At 44.1% G+C, this 23830-nt stretch overlaps 1 protein-coding gene across 2 annotated transcripts in view; it reads right to left on the bottom strand.

Annotated features, from left to right (window-relative positions):
* Gigyf2 (GRB10 interacting GYF protein 2) overlaps window positions 1–11301 on the bottom strand; it is a 128645-nt gene extending 117344 nt beyond the window's left edge. For both annotated transcript variants that reach the window (XM_059278434.1, XM_059278435.1), the window contains exons 1-2: window positions 11234–11301; window positions 4313–4377 (exon numbers count right to left, since the gene is read on the bottom strand). The gene's annotated coding sequence lies outside the window, so the exon portion shown is untranslated. The remainder of the gene's footprint in view (window positions 1–4312; window positions 4378–11233) is intronic.
* Window positions 11302–23830: the final 12529 nt, after the last annotated feature.

The following is a 23830-nucleotide window of genomic DNA, read 5'->3' as shown; positions in this document are numbered from 1 at the left end:
CAGCAGCTCTCCAGGAATCCTTCCAGTCTTCAGGGCCACATTGGGCCTGCTGAGACATCCAGCCTTGTGGACTAAACAATTAGATCCTCAGCCTATCCGGTGGGAGACAGCCATTGCTGGACTATCCAGACCACATCCTGTGAGCCAATCTAACACATCTGCTTTTTATATATATTCATTCTATCAGTTCTGTTCTTTTAGAGAACCCTGCCTCTAACACATCCACTTTTAATATATATTCATTCTATCAGTTCTGTTCTTTTAGAGAACCCTGCCTAGTATACCTTCCAATCTCCTTGCAATTTTTACAGTAATTTTTCTCCTCCTTTCCTCAATATCCTCACTCTGTTCATTACTAACTCTCACCCCTTTCTATCATAGTAAGCCCTCTTTTAAAGAAGAACATGTTCTATTACTCAGAACGGGGGGATAAGAGGCTTGGAAGTCTTCCAAAAAGTTGTCAGTTTCCAAAACACAAATTAAGGTTCTCTGACCACTGCTTTTATAGGATAGCTTTGCATCCAGTTATACAATGGCTTGAGCAGTGCTCCATCAACTACCAATCAGATGATATTGAGAGTCCTTGGATTTGGCTACCTTTCACAGCTCTGTCATGATGTACCAATTCGAAAGTTCCAAGACAATACTGCTGTCAGTGAATTGTCAGTCCCTACAACCTAAGGACAAAATGCTGAAGACTGGAGCTCCTAAGACTTCCTCCAGGCCCAGAACAACTTGAATACAAAAAAACTTTGTCTCAGAAGAACATGCTAGCCATTAAAGATGACTCTAATAAAAGGTATTGTTAACCAATATTTCCCCTACTGCTTTGGAAAGGAGAAAAATTTATCATTCTAGAGCTAGTTGTAAGGGCATATGCCTTTAAGCCCAGCTGAGGAAGGCAGAGGCAGGCAGATCTCTATGAGTTTGCCTGGTCTACACAGCGAGTTCTAAGCTAGCCAAAGGTACACAGCCAGACCTTGTCTCAAGGGCAAAAAAAATCATCCTAAGAAAACCCAGGATGCCATCAACATGGCCATATCCCATAATAATCTTACCTCGAGCCTATGTTTTGCAAAGAGGGATACCCAGGGACTATCAAAAGTTTTACACAGAACATATGGAAATCTTTGTAAAACTCACAAAACTCTGAATATGTCTTAACTCAATGTCCCGAGTTAGGAAAACAGATCATTTGAGACAACTCTTAAACCTTAAAAATAAATTCAGCTATAATGTGGTAACTAAAGAAGACTTTGAGCTGGAGAGAGGGGCATGTCAGTAAGGTACCTGCTAGGCAATCAAAGACCTGCCTGGAGTCCAGCATCCACAGAAAAAGTCAGGTGGACTGGATGCACCTGTAATATGCCAGTCTAGCCAAATTGAGCTCCAGGTTTAGTGAAATCTCAAAAAATAACAGTAGAAAACAACTGAAGAAGCTACCTAATGTCAACCTCTGGCCTCCACATGCATGTAAACACAAGTAAACATACATCTGTGCATGTGCGCGTGTGCGCATGCACACACGCACACACACAGACACACACACACACCCCAAAGCATCTTCAGCTAGGGGAATAAAGTACAGAAGAAGCCAGATCTATAAACTATTGTTACATAAATGTATCAACTTTTATTAGTAATCCCTAGGCTTTACATCAAAAAATCTAGATATAAGGACTGGAGAGATGACTCGGCAGGTAAAAGCACTTGCTGCCACACTTACAATCTTGAGTTCAAACTCTGGGATCCACATGATGGAAAAAGAACCAAATGCCAAAAGTTGTCCTCACCTCTGACCACACTGATGCACACACATGTGATACAGACACAGGTACAAACACACTAAATGTAAAAAGGGTTATAATCATCTATCTGTGCATGCATGCGTGTGTGCGCGTGCGTGTGCGCGTGTGTGTGTGTGTGTGTGTGTGTGTGTGTGTGTGTGAATATAATAATTTTGTTTGCTTTTCTCGAGACCTCACTATGTAGACCAGGCTGACCTCGAACTCAGAGACTAAACTGCCTCTGCCTCCCAAGTGCTGGGATTAAAAGTGTATACCACCATGCCCAGCTATTTAAAAAAAATAATAATAATTAAAAATTAGAAGTCAACAAATATATAAGCTACAAAAAAATAAATGAAAATAAATGAATAAAACTTCAAAATGCTCCACTGAGAAAAGTTGCCACAAACTGGGCATAGTGGCACATGTCTGTTAATTCCAACATTTGTGGGCAAAGGCAAGAAGATCACTCATGAGCCCCAGGCCAGTCTGCAATTCTACATAGTGAGTTCAAGGCCGGTAAAGGCTATATCATTGGATCCCGTCTTCAAACACAAACCAACAAACAATAAAGGGATTCAAAGACTACAAAGTTTCCAATGGCACACATCTGTAACCACAACACTTGAGAGGTAGAGTCAGGAGGACTAGGGGTTTAAAGCCAGTCTTAGCTACACAGCAAATTTGAGGCCAGCCTCGGCTACAAGAGACTCTATCCCCAAATAAAGTTTAAAGCCAAGTGTGGTAGTGCATGCCTATAATTCCAACACTCAGGAGGCAGAAGAAGGGGAACTATAAATTCAAAGCTAGCCTGGGTTATACAGTGAGACCCTGTCTCACACATACAGATACATACAGAATTTACTTAAGGAGCAAAGGATGTAGCTCAGTAATAAATCATGTGCTAAGGCATACCCAACGCCCTGGGTTAGACCCCAACACCGTATTAAAAACAACAAACTTACTTCCAAATTTCCTAATAATTCTAGAGTACAGAAATATATCATTTCCAAAGTTTATACTATGTCATTCATCTTCTCCAACAGCTAAGTCTCTATTACTACTCTCTATTCTTGTTTCTTTTCTTTGTTTTTGGTAGATGGGGTCTCACTACGTAGTCCTGGTTGGCCTGGTACTACTAACATCTGTTAATAACATGAAGATCCTGTATAAATTCTGAACCCTCAGATCCTACAGTTTCATGAGTTGCTTAATACTATAAAAAGTACCAACAATTAAAATTTATAAAAACAACCAATAATGAATTTTTCCACAAACCAAAGTCACTTGTTTAAACCTTTACCCTGAGCTTCCCCACCCCCAAATCTAGAAATTTTAATTGGGGCTAGCAAGATAGCTCAGCCAGAAAAAGTGCTTGTTGCCAAGCCTGATGACCAGGGTTCATGACCTGGACATAGTATGGTCAAAAGAGACCCAATTCCTAAAAATTTTCCTCTGACCGCCACACAAGTGTCATGGCATTCACTCCCACACACATACTCACATACATATACAACATAATAAATGTAATTTTTTAATTAAAAAAAATTTTTTAATGAACTAGAAGGTTCCAACATTGATGCATGGTAAGAATTACTGGGCCTCATTCTCCAAAATAGATGCATATAGGTTATATCTTCAAGACATCTAAGTTAAAACATATGAAAACTGTTCTAGAATGCTAGAAGAGAAAAATGTCTAAAAGTTTCCATTGGAGTCTACCCTAGAAGTGCTACCACTCTACACTCCTGAGATCTACCACTAGTCTTGAAGGCAAATGGAAGACTTTCAGCTCACTATATTTGTCCTTCTAGAGCCCAACCCTTGCCACAACTATATGAAAACCAAATCGAACGCAATCCATTATTTCCTTCATAGAGCTAGGACCCTGAGCTAGTTATCAGTTTGCCGTGGTATTGGAGTTTATCTGTGACCCCAGGAATGAAGCAGTCATTTTCTTCTACCTGTTTGTTGAAGCATAATAGCCTGACTAGAGAAGCACAACTAAGACAGAACAGAAAAGAGGATACTCACAACCAACTGGGAGAAAAGTACACTCTAGACACCATGACTCCCAAACGCTTCCCAATTTCTGGTTCAAGTCCCTCCTGAAGGAACAACTCTTGGGTTCTTTAAAAATACCTTGGCCTCTCAGCACATTTGCCCTCAAAACACTGCTCTTTCTGCTCGTCATCAAAAAAAACAAAAACAAAAACAAACAAACAAAAAAACCATACAATAGTTTAAAACATAAAGTTACACTATGACCAATCCAGAAAGGGTCTGTTACTCTGATTCAAAAGGGATCTGAGAGATACCAGAAGTTTCTTCTCACTATCTGTAACCTCAGAAGAAATAATGGGACAAAAAAAACCCCTGAAACCTCAAAGCAAAAGTCAACTCCTCTTGGGACTATGGATAAAGGTCAGTGGTAGAGCACTTACCTAGCATACACAAGGCCCCGGCTTGAACCCTTACGGGACAGAGGACTATCGGCATAAACTCTCAACTTTCTTCAAACTTACCTGTTCAAAAGTTCTGCTAGCTCACTGCAGGACGTTTCAGTAAACGTTTTCAGGTCTTTTTAACACTGTAAATAATAAAAAGTATTCATGTAAATCATCTAGCAATCTCACTAAACCTTAAAAACTTTAAAAAGCAAGTTTTTCTCATGAATATATTTTATAGGAAATAGTTTCCAAGCCTGATTAAAATACTAGGAACATCTGGTATGTTTGTAAATCAGACCCTCTGCCTAGCACAGTAGCATATGCCTGGCATACTCAGGAGGCTGAGGGAAAGAGATTACTTGAACACAGGGATTCAAGACCTAGACAGTATAGCAAGATTGTCTCAGAAAAAAAAAAAAAAAAACGAACAAACCAGACTCCATCACATCTAGAGAACCTCACTAGTTCTACAGAGCAATGGAAAAGTACAAATCTTAAACAAAAGTCCTAAGCAGTTTAGTGACAATGACCACTTGGGGACTCAAGGGAAGTGACTAACGTGGGGTTTCCACTCAAAACTACTTTACAGTCAGCAGTACTGACCTTTCCAGCACATCTGATGAAAGGAAAGGAAAAAGCAGCAGCATCAGAGCAATGCAACTCCTGTGCAAATAATCCAAGCCACTGAACCCTGCCTGTCACCAAAACACCCAACAAGTGAAGTCTACAGTATCTTCAGCTGCTAAACCATAACCTGCTGGTTTTTGAGACAGGGTCTCAACTATGTAGTCTTAGCAAATTCATAGAAATCCACCTAACTACCTCTGCCTCCTAAGTGCTGGTATTAAAGGCATCTATCACTGTTGCCTGGCCTATAGCCTGCTTTTAATGCTGTGTTGAGGCAGAAACTTAAAACCCACAAGTGGATTTGCAGTTCTAAAAAGTCTCTGAAGCAAAACTTGAAGCAGTTTCTTAGCTAAAATCAAATGATAAGAAGAATGCTGTCCAAAAAACGATCAGGCATGGTGGCACATACCTGTAATCCCAACACTGAGGAGGCAGAGGCAAGAGGGTCATGGCACTGAAGTGTGCCTGGACTACACGCAAAATCTTGTCTCAAAGGGCTAGAGAGATAGATAGCTTACTAGTTAAGAGTACTGGCTGCTTTTCCAGAGGAACCAGGTTCAATTCCTAGCATGCACATGTCAACTTACAACCATCTCCAATATCCTCTCTGGCCTCTGCAGGCACCAGATACGCACATGGTACACAGAAATACATACAAGCAAAACATCCCTACACATAAAACTAAAAAAATAGCAATTTTTTAATTAAAATAAATAAGTTGACAATTGTATTAGCTGTAAGAAAACAACTTGAGAAAACCCATTCCATTTTTAATTCTGCAAAAAATAGGCATGTTACAATGTCCTAAAGTTTATCCAATAATAGCCTTAGAAATTTACATTCAAGATTCTTCATTATTTATCTATTTATTATTTATAACATAGGGGAGGGTAACTGAGGAGGGCAGAAGAGTGCCTAACCTCCCTGGAGCTGGCCGGTGTGAGCCGCTGGACTTGAGGTCCTCCTGAAGAACAGCAAGTGCTCTTAGCTGCTGAGCCATTAGTTCAGCACTATAAACTCTGCATTTTTTTTTAAAGGGGAAGGAATAGGGAGTAGAACTAGAGTGTACAACAAACTCTTCTATACACTTAACTTAAGAACATAAACTCAGCCGAGCAGTGGTGGCGCACGCCTTTAATCCCAGCACTCGGGAGGCAGAGGCATGCGGATCTCTGTGAGTTCGAGGCCAGCCTGGGCTACCAAGTGAGTTCCAGGAAAGGCGCAAAGCTACACAGAGAAACACTGTCTCGAAAAACCAAAAAAAAACAAAACAAAAAAAAAAGAACATAAACTCTAAGTTATCTCCTAAGCTCAAGTTAATAAAACATTTTAGTTAACAACAAGTAAAAATAATTGTGTTCCTTACTCTAGAGAAGCAACTTTAAATGCAGTTTTGTTTTCTTGTTTTTGAGACAGTCTTTCCTGTAGCCCAGGCTGACCTCCAACTCACTATGTAGCAGAGGATGACCTTGAGCTCCTGATCCTCTAGCCTCTACTGCCCAAGTCCTGGGATTACTGGACTGTACCATTATGGCCAATTGGAAAACATTTTTATAAAATTAAGTTTGGTGACCTAAAGGAATATTTTTTTTCTTTTCAAATTTCTTCCCTTTTCTCCCTACCTCACACAAAATTAAAGGCAAGTCAACGATGGTACATATCATTTTATATTCCTATGAAATTAGTGTATTTCTTATTCATATGAGAACACGACAAAATTAAAAAATAATCTAGTCAATAATATTAAGTTCTGGGGCTGAAGATATACATAATTCATTCAATGAAGCATACTTGTTTGGCACGCATGAGGCTCTGGGTTGGATTTCCAGCACTCCATGGGGAGACAGGGTGAGAGCACAGGCTAGTAACAGGACCACTCGGGTAGAGGCAGGAGGATCAAGAGATTCAAGGTCATCCTCGGCTATGTAGTTCAAGGCTGGTTTGGTCTACAAGGCCTCCTGTTAGGGGATGATGGGGACAGGGACGAGGAAGACTATCAGACAGTTCAGTGGGTATGGGCATATTAAGCCTAATGACCTGGGTTCCAACTCCAGTGGCCTGTATGTTGGAAGAGAAGAGCCAATAACAAAGTTGTCCTCTGATCTCCACAGATAAAACTCAAATATTTTTTAAACAAAAGAAAGTAAACTTACAAAATAAAAAATTATTGATGTTTTAGAGATATAATTCTTCATGGCAACTCTAAAACATCACCAGAAAACACTACTAAGGGGACCACAGGAGGGCGGCTCAAGGAGCAAAGGCACCGGAGCCAAGCCTGATAACCTTAGCTTAACTCCTGGAACCCACAGCGATGGAGAGAACCAACTTCCCCAAGTTGTTACTGACCTCCAGAGGCACTCAATGGCATGGATGCATTCATACACACACACTTTACACACACATATACACACACACACACACACACACTCGTAATTTTTAAAATATGCTAATGCAGATCACGGGGAAATTTTTAAAATAGGTTCAGATTTTTACAAGAATGAACAAGCAACATTAAGAAAATTCAAACTATTGAAGGATTCAACCTATGAGACTGGTCCAACTATAGAATAAAACAGAAAGTACATTAAATTTAGTAAGCAGGGACTAAAGAAGAACTGGGGGAAAAAAAAGTCAGTGTTTTTTAAGTGGTACAAACCATAGATCTTTTAGAAAAGCCAGGAATAAAATTTATCTTTCCACCTAAAAAGGTCTTCCCAGACAGCAATTACTATCAACATATCTTCCCTTGTGAAGGTCAACAAAAAGAAAATACATGTAGTGAGTATTAAAATGCAGAGTCATGAGAACAAATAAACTGATATGACATCAGAGACATTACAATTTGGAAATGTCATTTCAAAGATTCAGCATGGGAACACGATGTAGATGTAATTATTGAAAACACCACCTCAGCACCACCATCACTATGTCCTCGAGCTGCAAAACTCCATTCATACTCTGACCTTGTAATTCCTAGCTTCATGGGACTTTGAGGCAAGTCTACTATAAATTATTTTTCATACAGGTAATTCATCAGCAAAAAAAAAAAAAAATGCTTCAAAAGTCAAAATACTACATTTATCAGGTAAACTAAAATGAAAGATTATTAAATCAGCCATTTACGAATATAAAAATAAGATGAAAGGCCCTCAGGAAAAAAAATTCACTAGTCTATTAAGCATATCAATTTGAGAGTTAGTCTGAAAAGTAAAAAAGGAAAAACAGGTAGCACTCTACACAACAAAATCATGTAAGGGATACCCAAACATATTAGGGGAGAGGGTCCCTGAGCCAGTAAAAACAGTCAGGGCTATGAAGAATTACAAGACACTCCTTATTAACCACTTATGGATAATTTGAGTTAATATACTAATTCATTTGATTATATTCCTTAATCACTAGTGTCCAAGGGCAATTCCTCATTTCCCTACATTTCCAAATACTCTAAAATTTCCAATTCTTTTTTTGTTTTGAGTACTGAATACTGAACCTAGTCATCAGGCATGAAGTGGTCTACCAGTGAGCTATTATTCCTGGCTCTTTTGAGTCTTAGTGTCTCACCAAGTTACCAGGTAATCCCTGAGCTTGTATGTTCCTACTTCAGTCAGTCAAGAAGCTGGGATGCCCTTCCTAAAGGCAGCCTAACACCAATCATATCTAAAAACTTACTTTTAAAATAATTCATTAGAATTCCCTGAAACATATGAACATCCTGAGTTTTCTAAAAGAATGGGAGGGAGGGATCTTGGCTTAAGTTTACAGAACCTGATTTTCCATAGAACTCATCACTTAGAAGACTGAGACAGGAGAATAGCAAGTTTGAGGCCAGTCTGGGTTACACAGTGTCAGTCTGTCTCTCTCTCTCTCTCTCTCTCTCTCTCTCTCTCTCTCTCTCTCTCTCTCTCTCTCTCTCTCTCTGTCACACACACACACACACACACACACACACACACACACACACAGAGTCAAAGTCACAAGGAGGGGGGCCTGGAAAGATGGCTCAGCAGCTAAGAGCATCAGGTCTTCCAGAGAACCCAGGTTCAATTCCCAGCACCAACATGGCAGCTCACAAACATCTGTAACTCCAGGATCCAATGCCCTCACACAAACATATATGCAGGGAAAACACCAATGCACAAAAATAAATTTAAAAAAAAAAGTAAAGAAAAAAAAAAACAAAGTCACAAGGAAAAAGAAAAGATTCCAGAACAGTGAATGGTCCATCTAATCAATGTGTAGACACATTGCTCAGTTTCTTCCTCACTCTAGTCTTTCCAGACTAGACAGCCTCATGCTCTTCCCAGGAAGCCCTTGATAGGTCCCACCTAAGTTTTGTCTTTGTCTTAGGGTTTTTGCCCTTTCTGCCTTAGGCTGAAGCACCCTGCCTTCTACCTATGAGGTGTTTCCTCAAATTTGAGCTTACCTGTAAAGTCCCCTCAAGGGACTAAATTTAAAAATTAACCCTTCCCACAACTATTATCCTGTCTCCCTATCTCATTTTTTTCAACATCAATTACTCCTACATTATACAGATGGTCCCTGCACAGAACTGTTTGACTTAAGATTTTCCACTTTACTATGATGTAAAAACAATATGGGCTCAAGGGAAATCATTCCTCAAATTTTGATTTCTTCCTGAGTTAGAGATACGTGGATACTCCCTAGCATTGCTGGCTAGGAACAGAGAGCCACGATATCACAATCTAGCCATACAATCACGAGGGGGAAGTAAGACTCCACAGGAGGCTTTGCTGTTATAATGGGCAGTACGCTGACTGCATTAAATGCATTTTCAGCTTATGATATTTTCAACTTTCAACCAGGTTAAGGGATGTAGCCCCATCATTACATCAGGAAGCATTTGCATATTTTTACTTAAGTGTTTAGATGTTTAGAAATGAGCTCCACAACAGAAATTTTTGTTCTCAGCATATATCACTGAAGTAAATACTTGAAGTATGTCCAAAAAAGAATGACCGGCAGCAAATAGTAAATAGTCCCTTCTTCTCCAACCACAAAACCCTAAAGTCTCTGTCAAATACCAAACAAGGTATGGTCTTTTCCTTTCTAGCAAATCACTAACATTATCTATGTTAACTCCTCAATGTTGGTGATATTTTTCCAGATACGCGTCACTTCTAAGTGTTTTTCTAGGGTCTTCTAATGTGACAATAAAGTATACATCCCAGTTTAAGCAATTCAAAAGCTGCTACACTAGAAAAACATCACTAAATGAGGACAAAGTATGTGTTCTAACCAAAATGGGCAATATCTGCTAGTCAGAGCCACAAAATTAAAAGGATGAAAATTAACGTACAAAAAGGAAGATAAATTTTATCATGAAGTTATTGCTGAGAGAAACTACAGAAGACTATAGTCTGAGCCAAAACTACCTATGATCCAAGGTATATGGTAGGAAGCCTTCACGGATTCAAGTCCCTTAATTTCTTAAGTTATGTTGGACTTCTTACCTTCCTAATAGAGCCACTAGGTGTGTTGAAGTGCTTTGACTTTCAAGAAAACGGGAGGTGAGGGGGGACAGTGCCAGATAAATGCAAAGCAACGTTACTGCTTCCCAAACGCGGTCACACAACCTGCTTCTTTCATATTTCATACCCTCCCTTCCCTGCTCACTTGACTGACTGATATTTCAGCTACAAAACTGAAGTGTTCAAGAGTGCTTCGTGGGAAACTGCTTGCCCATTTCAACCCGGTGTGAACATTCGGGGGCCCGGAGCTGCCCCGGGCTCTACTTTCCCAAGCCTCACAGTCCCAGGATCAGATCATGACTCCACCTCGCCTGGGGCCTGCTCCAGACCAGTCCTGCGGCCGTGGAAGCAGTCTTCCCCAGTCCAGATGCTCGGTGGGGAAGGCAAGGGCGCACCTCCCCGGGGCAGGTGCGGGCAGGAGCGCCGGCAGGAGCAGCTGTCGGCTCGCAGCAGCTGTTAGCCGGGGCACCCCGAGGCTGCGCGGGCGGCCGGCCCCGAGGAGCGGGCAGCGGAAGGCGAGCCCTCCGGCCTGACACTGCCCACCCCGCCTCCCGCCTCCTCTCCTCGGCTTCCCCCCGCGATGCCACAGGGGCGAAGGCAGGGGGCTGCCCTCGGCCGGAACGCGCCCTGGCCCGCAGCGGCCCTCGCACTGGAAGAGGATCCTGCCGACCCCGCACCTGCCCTGTCCACACGTCTGACGCCCCCAGCCGGCCGCAGCCGCTGCAGGGCAAGCCTCAAGTGTGTCCATGCGGCCGGCTCGGGCCGGAACGGCGGGGACGCGACGGTGGGCGCCAGGCCACGGCGGCTTGGGGAGCTACAGCGGGCCCTGGGCGCGGGATGGCCGCGGACAGGGGAGACACACCGAGCCACTGGTTACCTGCGGTCCGGGACAGGAGTCTCTCAGAACCCAAGTCAATCCTCAGCCTCAACAACACAAGATGGCCGACACGTCGCCACGCACGTCACGTGACCCCGCGCGCCGCCCCGCCCCCCGCCCCGCCTACATCCCTCCCTGCACTCCGGCTTCCCACGACATCTTTCCCTTCCTCTGCGGACCGCCCCTCCGGCCGGGCACGCCCCTTCCCGAGACCCGGATGCAGGGCTGGGAGAGGGCGGAGCAGCGGCGGCGCAGGCGCGCACTGGGGCCTTTGACTGAAGCTCCTGCCCGTCGTAGAGTTGAGCTGGTGTCCCGAGTTGGAGCCCGGCCAGGGGCCCCGTGACTCACTGTCCAGTGCACCCAATCCAGTCCCCGTATGCAGTACAGAAATCTCCACATCACTTAGGAGCTGGTTTTCCAAGCTAGAACTTTTCCATAGCTTTTGGTCTAGCATTTTCCTGCCAGTTTGTCCATCGTGGAGCAAAGGGTGAGGCTGAAATTCAAAGCAGTTTCCTTTCTGGTAGAAATGGGAATTCAGTTTGGAGTGTTGGAATGTGACAGCTGGGAAGGGTTTTAAAGTTCTGACTCCTGCTACATGCGAGCCTACAATCCCTTCGTATATTGCGCTCTCGTTTTAGGGTTACTAGATAACGGGTAGGAAACCCAGCAATACAGAAGACAGGAAATTATCTGCTGTCGTTCTGGAACTCGTATTTAGCTGGACTTACTATACTTCTAGCTGCTGAACCTGGTACAGCTACCATCTCAAGTCATCACGGTCTTTCTGGCACTATTAGTCTTTTCGTGCCCCTCTACCTCCTTTGGTGTTTGGGATCAGCCCAGAGCTTTACACAGTGAACTATATCTTCCAGCCCTTTTAACATGGTTCTTCCCACCAACCTTTTCTATTTTTTATAAATATACATAAATGGCTTTATCTTAAAATTAAATGTTGAAAACTTGAGTTTCGCCGGGCAGTGGTGGTGCACGTCTTTATTTGTTTGTTTGTTTTTTGAGACAGGGTTTCTCTGTGTAGCTTTGCACCTTTCCTGGAACTCACTCCGCCCGGCAGTGCACAACTTTAATCACAGCGCTCAGGAGGCAGAGGCGGGCAGGTGTCTGTGAGTTCTAGGCCAGCCTGGTCTATACAGAGCAAGTTCCAGGACAGGCTCCAAAGCTACACAGAGAAACCCTGCCTCGAGGGGGGAAAGAAAAAAAAAAAAAGGACAGAAAGAAAGAAAAAGAAAACTTGAGTTTCAGAGCTCAGTCATAGAGCATTCATCATACACAGCTTCCTAACGTTGGATGCAATGTGACCAGCCACATCAAGCTCCTGCCATCATGACAACCTGGAACTGCCTGCCCAGGGAGTTTTGCTGCCTGCAGTGGCCCAGGCCCTTCCACATCCATTAACAGCATAGGCAATCACCCACCAACAGGCCCACAGGCCGAAGTAATTGAAACAGTTCCTCAATGGGAAGGCCAGTCCTCTCGGAGGACTCCAGGCTGTGTCAAACTGACAATGAAGACTAATTAGAGCACTGCCTTGAGTTTAAACCACAAGAAGAAGCAGCCTGTGTGTGTGTGTGTGTGTGTGTGTGTGTGCGCGCGCGTGGCTTCTTCATCAACACCAACTGAAGTCTCAGCCCACAGCCAGACTCTGTCTGAGTGGAAAAAAACCACTAGATGAATCTGGCCCTGCCAGTCAGGTCATCCCAGGGCATCTAAGCCCAAGACATCATGAAGGAGAGACAAGCACCTTCATGGCACTTTGTTTGAATTCCTGATCCATTGAATCTGCCCACATAATAAAATGGATTTTGAAGCCATTATGTCTTAGAGTAATTTGTTCACAGCAACAGAGTCTGGAACATCATGATTATGGATGTCTCCCAAAAAGGGATGCTGACATCCTCACCCACAAGCACCTCAGAATGGGACTTTATCCAGTGACAGGTCTTCAAAGGTTACTCAAGATAAAATGAGATGAGTTTGGATAAGCCCTAATCCAATAGGGCTGGTGCTCTTATAAAAATGGAGAAATAAAGCTAGACCTAAAATCTCTGCACTCAAGAGGATGAGGCAGGAGGATCACTGTGAGTTGGGAGTGCGGCTCTTTTCTTTAAACAGTTACCAAGCGCTGGGAGGTGGTGGCACACGCCTTTAATCCCAGCACTCGGGAGGCAGAGGCAGGCGGATCTTTGTGAGTTCGAGGCCAGCCTGGTCCACAGAGCAAAATCCAGGAAAGGCGCAAAGCTACACAGAGAAACCCTGTCTTGAAAAAAAAAAAAAAACAAAAACAAAAAAAAAAGTTACCAAGCTTCAGTATTTTGTTTGCATGTATCCTGCAGGCCAGAAGAGGGAGCCTGATCTCATTACAGATGGTTGGGAGCCACAATGTGGATGCTGGGAAATTGAACTCAGAAACTCTGGAAGAACAGCCAGTGTTCTTAACCTCTGAGCCATCTTTCCAGCCCATAAAACATCTTTTTTTTTTTTTTTTTTTTTTTTTTTTTTTTTTTTTTTTAGATAGGGTTTCTCTGTGCAGCTTTGGAGCCTGTCCTGGAACTCACTCTGTAGACCAGGCTGGCCTTGAACTCACAGAGATTCACCTGCCTCTGCCTCCCAATTACTGGGATTAAAGGCGTGCGCCACCACCACCCGGCCAGTATTTTGTTATAGCGATGGGAAATGGACCAGCGTAGGACTCTGAGAGGGTGAGCCTAGAAAACAAAGGAAAACAAGGGAAGACTGTCTGAAGACAACAAACCAGAGAGCTGAGGGAACAGCCAGAGAGGCCACAGAGATGATAACCGTGGAAATAAATCCATTTTTACATCTCGCAAAAGCAGACTTCTACTATAAAACTTCTTAGACATTCTCAATTCTTTTCCAACCTTTGAATGCCCAAGAAAATTAAGGCATAAAAAAATCTTGGAAAAATATGCATTTTTTGTGTTGTTGAACTGTGTGTTGAACTGAGAGTAAAACAAATCTTCCTGGCCGGCGGTGGTGGCGCACGCCTTTAATCCCAGCACTTGGGAGGCAGAGGCAGGCGGATCTCTGTGAGTTCAAGGCCAGCCTGGGCTACCAAGTGAGTTCCAGGAAAGGCGAAAAGCTACACAGAGAAACCCTGTCTCGAAAAAAAAAAAAAAAAATCTTCCTGAAGTTGTTTTCCTTAAGATATTTGATCACAGCAAGAGAAAAAGAAACTGAAACACCATCTCTTTCTTATTTATGTGTTTGTTCAGGAAGGAGGTTGGGAAAGGGTCTCTCTGTGTAACCTACACTGGCATGGAACTCTGTAGCCCAACCTGGCCTCCAATTCAAGATCTTTCTGCCTCAGCCTCCTGAGTGCTGGGATTATAAGTGTACATCACTACTTCCAGACTCTGTTCTTTTATTCTAAAAAAAATTTATTATATTTACTTTGTGTGCACACTACAACCCAAGTGTGAAAATCAGAGGACAACTTTCAGGAGTTGGTTCTCTTCTTCTAGCAACATAGGATCCAGGAATAAAACTCGGGTCATCGGGCTTGGTGGCAGTTCATCCACTAAGGCATCTCACTGGCCTTTTTTTTCCTTTTGTGGTGAGGTGAAAGGTTGAGACATGGTTTCATGTAGTCTAAGTATTCTGTAGCAGTTTCCTCCAGGCCAAAATATTTAAGGGAAGCTCCTTAAAACAGAAAGTAAACAACTCAAAATAACTTCAGGAAGTCCCTAAAACTGACCAGATTCAGAAGGTCCCTCCCTCCCAAGAGTAAACACTAAGGACTGCTGAGAGTCACTCTCTGTCAATCCAAACTTCAAAGAACGCTCTCAGACCAGATCAGCCTCCTGGAAGAAGCAGAAAAGAACTAAGGTCCCTGGAAGAGGCTTACACCAACTGAGCCTCTGGAAAGGACACTTTCCAACCTGTTGAGCTGCCCGCTCACTGTGTAGTATGCTTCAGGTTCCCAGCTTTCAAGAGCTATCACCCATGCTGGGGTGGGCCTTGTTGATGTAGCCATCTTGGAGTAATTTCTGCTCCTGTAAGTAACTCTAATAAAACCCATTGGTTCAGAGCGGTGGTGGCACACGCCTTTAATCCCAGCACTTGGGAGGCAGAGCCAGGGGAATCTCTGTGAGTTCAAGTCCAACCTGGTCTACAAAGTGAGATCCAGGACCACACAGAGAAACCCTGTCTCAAAACAAACAAACAAACAAAAAAACAAAACCAACCAAACAATCAAACAAAAAAAAAAAACATTGGTCACCAAGTTAGAATTTGGTGGTACCTGTATTCTATCTGAGGTGAATAGACATATATGTGTTGTGTCTCCTCAGTAAAAGACTGTCACACATTAGGTAGGCTAGTGTGATGGTTAGTTTTATGTCAACTTGACACAAGGTAAAGTTATCTGGAAAGAAGGAATTATTTTTAATTTTTTTAATTACATTTATTTACCTGCTGTGTATACTGAGGAAGAAGGTCCATGCCATGATGCACATGTGAAGGTCAGAGGGTACCTTCCGAACTGGTTCTGTCCAGAAGGGATCTTAATCGAGAGCATGCCCCCACAAGAATGGTCTATACAGGCAAGTCTTAGGGCATTTTTCTTGATTGATGATTGACATAAACAAGCCCAGCCCATTGTGGATGGTGCCAACCCTGGGGAAAATGGTCCTGGGGTGTATAAGAAAACAAATTGAGGAAACTAAGAAAAACAAGCCAGTTAGCATTGTTCCTCCATGGTCTCTGCATGGAGGTTTCTGCTTCAGGTTTCTGCCATGTTTGAGTTCCTGCCCTGACTTCCTTTGATGATGGACTGTGATATGGAACCGTAAGCTGAAATAAACTCTTTCCTTTCCAACTTGCTTTTGGTCATGGTGTTTTATCACAGCAATAGAAACCCTAAGACAGATGGCTGGCACCAAACAGGGTATGTAGCCAAAGATGGCCTTTACTGTCTGATCCTTCTGCTTGCTGGGATTATGGACATGCCATTACATGCCAGTGTTGCCTGCTGGCTGGGATTATAGACATGCCCATTACATGCCAGTGTTGCCTGCTGGCTGGGATTATGGACATGCCATTACATGCCAGTGTTGCCTGCTGGCTTGTCTTCACCCTCATTGTTTATTTGGAGATAAATTCTCCTTCCATAGCACTGCCTGACCTGAAACTCACTGTGTGTGCGACACTGGCCTTGAACTTGAACCTATCCTCCTGCCTCTGAATGTCGTAAGCCCCATGCCCAATACCAGATCTGGGTCATTATTACTAAGAGTACTCCCAGTGGTGGGAGGAGAGGCATCTCAGTGAGTAGAGTGATTGCCAGCATGCACAAAGTTCTAGATTGGCCCCCAACACTGTAGAAATGAAGCATGATGGCACAAGTCTGTAATCCTAGCATTCCAGATGTGGAGGCAGGAGAATCAGAAGTCAAAGGTCATCTTGGCTACACGTCAATTTCAAGACCGGCCTGAAATACAAGAGACTCTATCCTGAAAAATAAAAATAGCACTGACAGTAGTCATAATTAGAGTGTGAAAGCAATATCTACTTACAGAGTTACAATTTTTTTAAAATTCAAAACATAAAGGGAAAAAACTGAATACCTCTCCTCACCCTGGCCTATAGGACCCTCTGTTCATGTGTACCAAATTCTGTGTATGTAAACAAGGACAGGGGTTGGGGATTTAGCTCAGTGGTAGAGTGCTTTCCTAGCAAGGCCCTGGGTTCGGTCCTCAGCTCCGGGGTGGGGGTTAGGGGGAGAGACAAAAAACAAGGACAATAGACCCCTGTGTTTACAGCACTACTCCATTCTGGGGATATGGTAGTTACTCCAAATCCCGCCTGGTTGCTGCTCTCGTGAACCTGCGGACAGACTGCCTAATTGCTGTCAAGGGTTCTATTGTTAAAAGAGTAGTGACTGGGGAGGAGTCGGAGGTGGGCGGTAGGGAAGCAGATATGATCAAAATACATTGTATACATGTATGACCTTCTCAAAGAATAAATAAAATAATATAAAGAAGGAAAGAATACTATATATGTTCCCTTAAATATATTTCCTTCTCTACTTTTGCCTTTTACCTACAGGAAATATTCCAAGGTCCAAAGTCATGAAGAAAGGTGGGAGCAGTCATGCACACTTTTATCTTAGCACCAGGAAGGCTGGGGCAGGAAGACTGTGAGTTCCAGGCCAGCCTTGGCTACAGGGTGAGACCCTGTCAAAAAAACAAACAAAAAACCCGTGGATGCCTCTGCAGTGGATAGTGCCACTTTCTAGTGACTTCTGCACATGGAATACCTTCCCATGTTTGAGGAGAGTAAGAATGTTGGTGTCAAGCAGCACCTGTCAGCACCTGCTTCCCTTTACAGAAGGAAAAAAAATCCAGATGCTACCCCTCGATCCCGACTCATGGGCACATGACTGAGCTTAGCCCCAGAGTCTGGAGCCCGAGTAAATGACCCGAAGAAGCACAACACCGCAGAGTTGTGAGCAGCCAGGGCAGTGGCACTATCCTTGGCCGGTTCCCAGGGTGTGCTCTTGGCCTGTGTCCCAGTTGCCTGGCGTCATGCCCATTTTCTTAGCTTGATACCCACTCTCTCCCTCTGCTAGTCATTCTGAGAGCTCATCAGTGTCTTCTCAGTCGATTCTTTTCCTGTTTCAATCAGTCTGCCTTAGATTCTGTTACTGGTGATTAAGAACTCTGACTGATTTTATAATGGTTAGCTCCAAGATGGCTCCTGCTGATTCTTCTCAATAAAGCTAACCTATGTAATCAGTGGGATACTGGGGAAATGACAGTGTGCTTTCTGAAGCTACATCTTAAAGGCTGTAATGACTTATACTTTACTCTTAAAGCACTTGTGCTGGGTTGAAATCCACCCAGTCAGTGTTCTTTCTAACAATAAAATCCTTGACCACACCCAGGCAGTCTGTCCACAGGTAGATCACACATCAACACAAACCAGCACTGAAGGCCAAAGACATCTTGTTTCTTGTGAAAAGGCCAGGGGTGCCGCAAGTGCTTCACCATGTTGGGAAGACACTCAAGACGCCCAGTGATGTTTCCATGGCAGACAACTGAGGCCTTCTGCCAGTAGCCAGCACCAACCTTCAAACCACAGGAGTGAGTCACATCAGAAACAGATTCTCCAGCCCTAGTGAAGCCTCAGATGACGGCACTCCACATGGCATTTGAACTGCAGCCACATGAGAGACCCTGAGTCAGACTCGCCCAATTAAACTGCTTCTGAATCCCTAGCCCTCAAATACTCCATGAGCTGATAAGTGGTGATGATTATTTTAAGCCACTAAGTCATCAGATGGTTTGTTAAGGCAGAAATAAGTAACAAACACAGGTCGAAATTTCATTGTTGAAAATCATCAAATTGTCCGTCAAAAAGACAACAAGAAACCTGGGGAGCTGGCTCAGCATTGAGAAGGGGTGCTGCTCTCCCAGAGGACCTGAATTTAGTTCCCCTCGCCCATGTTGGGAGACTCAAAACCACCTACATCTCCAGCTCCAAGGGACCTGACATCCTCTTCTGGATGCTGTGGGTACCTGCCCTCACACACACTCATACACAAACATATACGCATATACATAATTTAAAAATAATGAAAATAGAGGCAGAGGCAGGCAGATCTCTGGGAGTTTGAGGTCAATCTGGTCTGCATGGCAAGTTCCAGGACAGCCAAGACTATATAAAGAGACTCTGTCTCAAAACAATAATAATATGAAGAATAAAAACAAATCTTTAAAAAAGACAATAGCTGATGGTTACTCACTGGTAATCCCAGTCTTTGGGAGACTGAAGCAGGAAAGATCATGAGTTCCAGGCCAACCTGGGCTATATAAGGAGACCCTATCCCAAACAGACGAGCAAAGGAGATAGCAATGTACCCTCTCACTGGTGACATGTGGTAAAAGTGACTGGTTTCTGAAAGAAGACAAGAAACTGACCCTTAACTGTCCTGTCAATCTGCTGTGCTAGCTCACACCTCTAATCTCAGCATTTAGGAGACTGAGACAGGAAGATTGCCATAAGTTGTTCAAGGCCAGATTGGACTATTAATATGAGAATCTATCTCATTAGACACATGGATGGACGAATAGATAGATGGATGGATGGATGGATGGATGGATGGATAGATAGATGATAGATAGATAGATAGATAGATACATAGATAGATAGATAGATAGATAGATAGATAGATAGATAGATACCCATTTCAGCACCCTAGCACTCCACAGCCATCACAGAACCTGCTAGATAACTGTGGAACTACTGTTCTTCTATAGCCAGGCAAGGTGGGCAGGGAATCTACCCTAGCACACAGTGGAGACATCTGTATGCATCCTAGTACATATCCAGGAGACAAAGCCACAGTATCAGGTCACATGATCAGGCTCAGATAGACAGTTGTCAGCTGCAGAGGGCAAGGCATCTGAGGAGACAGACAGGGGGTAGGTGTTCTCCCACCACCACAACAGACCAGAGAAGCTGGAAAATGGACACCTGCCCTTGGGGCAAGGACAACAGCCAGGACTAAACATTCCTTGGGCCACTGGACCTAAATGTAGAGACCAGAAGCTCAGGAGGAGATAGAGTTGCAGCTGTGGAGGATGGTAAGTAGAGAGGGGAACTCATGTCCTGAATACTAATCCAGGCATGAGACCTGCCTGGTAGTTAGTCATTCCCATTTTACAGGTAAGGACATGGAGGTTTACCAAGGCCTGAGTCACTAGAGATTGAGTCTAAATCTCATTTACATCACACAGTGACCCCTGGACAGAGGCAAAACTCTTAGTTGCTTTTTTTTTTTTTTTCTCCAATGTATATACAGTGTCAGCTGCCCTCACTTACAGAGCTGTCCCCTCAGGGAAAGGCCACATGTCAAAGGCCCGCCTGGTGTTATGTGTGGTTCATGATATTTGGTCCTTGGTGTGGTAGTGTCAATATTTATGGGCACTTTAAAATGCAGGCATGGACTCAAGAGATGGCTTGGTGATTGAGAGCATTGGTTGCTCTCGCCGAGGACCTTGGTTTAATTCTCAGCATCCATGTGTTGCCTCACAACCATAATTCCAATTCCAGGAGACCAAAGCCCTCTTCTGACTTCTAAGGGCACTAGGCACACAGGTGATACACACACATGCATTCAGGCAAAACATTCATACACATAAATACAACTTTTTAAATTGCAGAGCAGAAGGCTGAGAAGGTCAGGGGTGGAGTATTTGCCTAGCATACCAAAAGCCCTGGGTCTGATCCCCAATACTGCATAAACCAGATACGGTGGCACATGCCCGTAATCCCAACATTTAGAAGGTAGAGTCTGGAGGATCAGAAATTCAATGTCCTCTTCAGCTACATAGGCAGTTCGAGGCCAAGGTTGATAAATAAAGCTGTTTGGCCTATGGCAAGGCAGCTTAAAGGCAGGCAGAAATTCAAAGAGAGAGACAGGAAGAAGTTGGGGGGAAGGGGGAACACCAGCGAGCCACCCAAGGAGCAACATGTAATGGGATGCAGGTAAAGCCACAGAACATGTGGCGATACGTAGATTCATAGTTATGAGCTAATTTAAGATATAATAGCTAGCTAGCTAAAGGCTTGAGCCATGGCCATGCAGTTATAATTAATATAAGCCTCTGTGTGTTTATTTGGGGGACGTGAGTGGAAGAGATTTGTCCCGATCACCAGCAGGCTGGGACACAGGAAATCTTCCAGCAACAATGTGAGACCCTGTGATAGGAGGTCCTTAGGTTACAGAGAGCACAACCTTCTGAAGGGATTCACATTCCTCCAGGGGGCCATGAATTTGTTCTCCTGAGGGAACTATTACAAAAACAGTAATCGTAGCTTCCCCCTCACCCTGAGTCCTATCTGACCCCATGAGTCCTCTAACCCACACTTGATCCTGCTATGCTGATGGTCTCCTATGAGGACCCTCAACAGTGAACTTATGCCAACACCATACTCACAAACTTTTCTTATGAAGCTCATTGGCATTGGGTATTTCATTATTATAACTGTTGTGCCCAGATCGTGACCCCCAGAGAGACCACCGAGGACGAGTGTACCAGAATGCAAAAGCAAGGTTTATTTCTGTTACAAGTTGCCGTGACAGGGAACTCATCTCAAGCACTCACTGGCTGCAGCGCAGTGAGGCAGGGAGAAGTTACTCTTTCTTGGGGAAGTTAGTTTTTACAAGCAAAAACCATAAAATTTCTTAGAGGGGAGGAGGTTAGTATGGGTCCATCCTTGATTGGTCCAGTTTTTCCTGGGCCTGCACTTTGTCTTATTTCAGCTTATCTGTTTGCCCTGTCAGGAGTTTTACAACCCATCTCTGGGGTCTGGTCATGTTATCTCCGGAGAGGGGCATCTCTTGGTTAATTGGTCACCACCAGACATCCTGACTTTGTTCTTTTGAAAACACCTGACTTTACCCTCTCCAGGAAGGGGGAACTGACTCAGTTTTGTTTATTTTAAGATATCTCTTTCCTTAGCTCTTCTGGGTTTTGGGGGGAACTGTATCTGGGCCTTTGGTGGGAGTCTTTCAATAACAACAGGTACTTGGAAGTTCTCTGACATCAGTGATGAGGATCCTGCCTTGCCTATTTCCATTTACTTAACAAATTTGACATATCTTGTGAAATTTACACACAAATCTTCAAGTTACCTGTTAGACCTACAGCAGCAGACAGGGCAGACTTCCTGTCCTCACAAAGGTTCACAGTCCTGTGTCAGCTTGATGGTTCAGCAAAGCAAGGTGCTTGCTATCAAGCCCAACAACTTGAGTTCAATCCCAGGGATCCACATGGTGGAAAGAAAGAACTGACTCCTGCAATTGTCTTCTGACCTCTACACACACACACACACACACACACACACACACACACACACAAAATGGTAAACAAATGTGTTTTTTAGAAGGTCATAGTCCTAACAGAGAGGTGAGGAAGCAGTCAGGAATCCTGTGAAATGCCCAGGTGCCTTAAGATTTCAACAGAGAGGGGTTGAGGATTTAGGTCAGTTGTAGAGCGCTTGCCTAGCAAGTGCAAGGCCCTGGGTTCAATCCTCAGCTCCAAAAAAACAAAAAACAAAAAAAACATTACAACAGAGAAAAGCTTCAAGGTAAAAAAGGAACCCTAGGGTGTTCCTTGCCCTTCCAGGAGCAGCAAGGCTGCTTCTGGAAGACACTCTGAGCTGAGCCAACAAGGAGAAGTAGATCACTAGTGGGAGAGGGGAGGGAGGCAAGTGAGCAGAGGAAACAGCTTGTGTGAGGCAGGGGGTGTGGCACTTTCCAGGGACAGCTGGTCACCCAGGGACAGCCGAGTCATCCAGTCACCATCCTGGGCCTATGGCTTCCAAAGGGAAGGGGGGCGGGGGCAACAGACCAGGTGAGCAGGGGTCAAAGCTGGGGATGCTAGGAACAGATTTGCATTTCAGAGTATCCCAGCAGAACAGTGGACAATTAGGCAAAAGAAGAGCCGAAAAACCAGTCTGGTCACTGTAGAGCCCCAGGGAAGGACCAGGAAAGGGCTGGGTTTTGGCCTTGGCCCTGGAGATGGAGCCAGGGAACCAGAGGTTACATCTATGAAGGGAGCAGTTTCTGCAGGACACGGAAAGTGGGCCAAGAGGACACAGAGACCACATACCCCTGCTCTTGGTGGTCACCTGGCCCAATGGATGTCATCTTCTGGCCCAAGAACTCGTGGGACATTTTGTATCACTTGAGAACTTTAGCGCTTATTTTGGCCTGTTTGTACAGAAAGACTTTTTTATTTTCTGTTTGGCTTTTGCTTTTATCTTGTTTTGGTTTTTGAGACGGTGTCTTGTGTAACCCAGGATGCCTCGAACTGGCTGTCTCAGGGATCCTATTGTTGTGATAAAATACCATATCAAAACCAACCTGGGGACAAAAGGTTTTACTTCAACTTACAGGTCCAGTCACTGCCATCATGGAGGGAAGTCGTGGCAGGAACTCAAGAGTGGAACTGAAGCAAAGCCATGGAGGGGTGCTGCTTACTGACTTGCTCCCACATAGCTTGTTCAGCCTGCTTTCTTTTTCTTTCTTTCTTTCTTTCTTTCTTTCTTTCTTTCTTTCTTTCTTTCTTTCTTTTTTTTTTTTTTTGGTTTTTCGAGACAGAGTTTCTCTGTGTAGCTTTGCTCCTTTCCTGGATCTCACTCTGTAGACCAGGCTGGCCTCAAACTCACAGAGATCCACCTGCCTCTGCCTCCCGAGTGCTGGGATTAAAGGTGCGCGCCACCACCGCCCAGCTCAGCCTGCTTTCTTAAACACCTCAGAATCACCTGCCCAGGGGTGGGTGGCACCATTCACAATGAGCTGGGCCCTCCCACATCAACCACAAATGTTACAGAGGCATTTTTCTCAATTAAGATTTCCTCTTCCCAGTCATGTCTAGGAAAACTTTGGGGAGTTGGTTCTCTCCTTATCCGCAGGGATCAAACCTGGGTCATCGGGTTTTGGCAGCAAGCACCTTTATCTGCCGAGCCGTCTCCCCAGCCCTAACTATTTTAAAATGTGGGCGTGGAGGTGGACATTCACGTGGTAAGGCATGCGCGTGGAATTTAGGG

Source organism: Peromyscus eremicus, chromosome 13 (assembly GCF_949786415.1).
Source record: "Peromyscus eremicus chromosome 13, PerEre_H2_v1, whole genome shotgun sequence".
Taxonomy (NCBI): domain Eukaryota; kingdom Metazoa; phylum Chordata; class Mammalia; order Rodentia; family Cricetidae; genus Peromyscus; species Peromyscus eremicus.
Note: the sequence above shows the minus strand (reverse complement) of the source record. Positions and strands in the feature narration are given on the sequence as shown.